Source organism: Papaver somniferum, chromosome 5, assembly GCF_003573695.1.
Source record: "Papaver somniferum cultivar HN1 chromosome 5, ASM357369v1, whole genome shotgun sequence".
Taxonomy (NCBI): Eukaryota; Viridiplantae; Streptophyta; class Magnoliopsida; order Ranunculales; family Papaveraceae; genus Papaver; species Papaver somniferum.
In genome coordinates, this window is record NC_039362.1 from 21,463,321 (window position 1) to 21,466,194 (window position 2,874).

General features: G+C 36.2%; 1 long non-coding RNA gene across 1 annotated transcript; it reads right to left on the bottom strand.

Moving 5' to 3' along the window:
* Positions 1–412: 412 nt before the first annotated feature.
* LOC113281129 lies at positions 413–1,414 on the bottom strand. The gene is made up of 2 exons (XR_003325927.1): positions 1,147–1,414; positions 413–1,058 (listed from the first exon to the last, which is right to left on the bottom strand). It is a non-coding gene; the product is annotated as an uncharacterized LOC113281129 (long non-coding RNA).
* Between the last annotated feature and the right edge of the window lie 1,460 nt (positions 1,415–2,874).

Below are 2,874 nucleotides of genomic sequence, written 5' to 3' on the forward strand. Positions count from 1 at the left end.
CCTTTTCTTTGTTGGTTTCAATACTAACAAAAATGTTGTTGCATAACGTGTTATGCAACATTTTTCGGGACTGCATAACAAGTTATGCAACAAATTTTGAAGATACATAACAGGTTATGCAACCGTTTTCATAGTTGCATAACAGATTATTCAACCATTATGAACAAATTAACATCAATATCAATATGACCAAATACATCTGCAAAATATGAAATAACATGAGTAAACTGAAGAATAAGAATTTAGGAGCAAGGAGATGATCAATGCATTATGGTTATTTCTAAGAAAATGACATACAAGATTAGGACTTAATTAGTGGCTAATGACTAGAACCGATCTCATTGATCAACCATGCTAGATTAAGATTGCACATTCTCAACGAACATTCATCTGGAAGAAGACAACAAATATATAAACATAAAAAAATAAATGAGTGGCCAGTCATTTTTTAATTCAATAGGTGCAGATGTGACAAAATATCCTAAATCCCAACCACAATTCATAAGTAGGTGTCTCCTAACTGTTACATGTAGACATGTAATTGTCATTCAATGAGAGATGATACTGCATAGTGCATATTATATAAACTGATAAACATTCTTCATTTTTCAGATGATACGGTATCTCCCTTTCATAGAGGATAACCGCATACATTAGAATGAACTTTTCAGTCACAACATCTTCATAATCCTTTTTAGAAATCAAAGACCCAGCTGCAAACAACTTGTTCTCATCTTGTATACCCTGAACCTGAAGAAGTGCAAGTTGTAGCTTACGTATGGCGTTATTTGTAAAGTCTAATTCAGCTTTAGCCATAAACTCCAGTGTAACTTGTATCCAATTGAGACCTAGATTTAAAAATCAAACACTGAAAAACCATAACACCAAGTAAAAACAAAATTCTCCATTACCTTATTTATCCAAACACTGAAAAAATCGTATGACTGACGATCACAGAAGGCTCCGATGAAACTCTCTTGTTTCCGCAAACCATCTAGATGGAACCCCTTTTAGTATCAGTGTATCTGGTTATTGCTTTCAAATCCTCGCAAAAACACCTAATCATCAAAAACAATCAAAACAATAACAAAAACTGAATAGACCCCACTCACAATGCACACAAATTCAACAATGTTAAGCTCATACCTCGGAAATGAAAATCATAAAAATCATCCCAAGATTTCTTCATCCCATTAAAATCATCTGAAATTGGAAGAACAACATTTGCCTTAAACCTGACACCTTGAAGACTCTAAAACCTTCTTCCACTCTTGAAGGTTTGGGATTTTTATGCTTTTCATTGCCGAGGTCATGCAAATCAAAGTTGAGATTTTATCAATGCGCACCAACAAATCCTAAATTGAGGTTTCAAACAAATTACATAGACTAATCAAGAATATGAGAAGTGGGACGATACTTGCCTGATAAAACAAGAAGAACTAAATCTTTTGGATATGGATCAGAAACAAAACGATTAAGGATGAGCGGAGGAGGAGGGACTACACCAAATTCACTAATCTGCAACATACATAAACTGATAAACATTCTTCTTTAACTGTTAAACTGAGCAAAACCCAATCACATCTCCTCTATCAACAACAAAACTCCATCTGAATCGTCACCAGAAGCGAAAAATTCATTTCCAATCCCTTCTTCTCAGATCTCGAATCCACCCCGATCAATCTCCGGTTCACAGTAACAATAGCAATCTTCATTCTCTTTAGCAGCGTCTGTTATCTCCTCTCTGTCTATTTCAGCTTGAAATCACAAGCAACAGCGCAACCATCTCTAGATCTAAAACGAGTTTTATCAAATTGAAGAAAACAGACACGTCCGCAATCAAATCATTAAAATCTGAAGCTACAAAGGAAATATTGAATTGAATTTAGGTTATGTCTTCTAGTTGATTGAATTAGATAGAAGGATATCAAAAGAAAGATGTTGTGAATGTTGTTCTCGTTTCTCTTGTGTATAGAAAGAGATGTGAAAGAACAAAAATATTAAAATATTAAAATATGGGTCCATGCATAATTTGATCACCGGAAATGGGTACGACAATGAAGTTTTTTTTGCCGTTGGTTTCACAGTGGACAAATCTGAGAAAATGGGTCTCATAATAGTTTTCACCTTTAAGAAAGCTCCTTCCCTTCATTGTTAGGGCTGCACAAGAACCGGTTGAGATGACCTGGACCGGAGTGGAACCGGAAATACCGGACCGGGATCGGACCGGGATCAGACCGGAAATACCGGACCGGACCGGAACCGGTGTAGCCGGTACAGACACCGGTACTGGAAGTTGAGAACCGATCTACACCGGTACATACACCGGTTTTTGGGGAGGACCGGAGTTGAATCGGACCATAAGTACCGGTTAATGTGAGCCGTAAGATCTAGATATAGATTTAATATCAACCGTCCTTACTAGGTATAGTCTAATAGACTATCGAGTTCGAGAATCAATTTATTCATCTTCTTCTTCTTTTTTTCTCTCGAAGAGCAGCAACAACATCTCTTCTTAACTCTTCTCTCTATTCGATACTTCGATTGGTTCTTCTTCCTCACCATATCTGAGTCTCAGGTAACTATTCTGCATCTTCTTGTTCAATTTGTTTGAATCTTCATGGATTGATTTAGGGTTTGAATCGATTTGAAATTGATTAAGGGTGTGATTGAATATTGTTTTGTTTGAGATTGATTTGGGGTTTTTAGGGTTTGTTTGAATATCGTTCTGTATGAGATTGATTTGGTGTTTTTAGGGTTTGTTTGAATATCGTTCTGTATGAGATTGATTTGGGGTTTTTAGTGCGTCTGGCTTGAACTTCTCTTTTCTATTCTTTTTTCATACTAGCAGAGTACCACTGTACCAGTGATGCC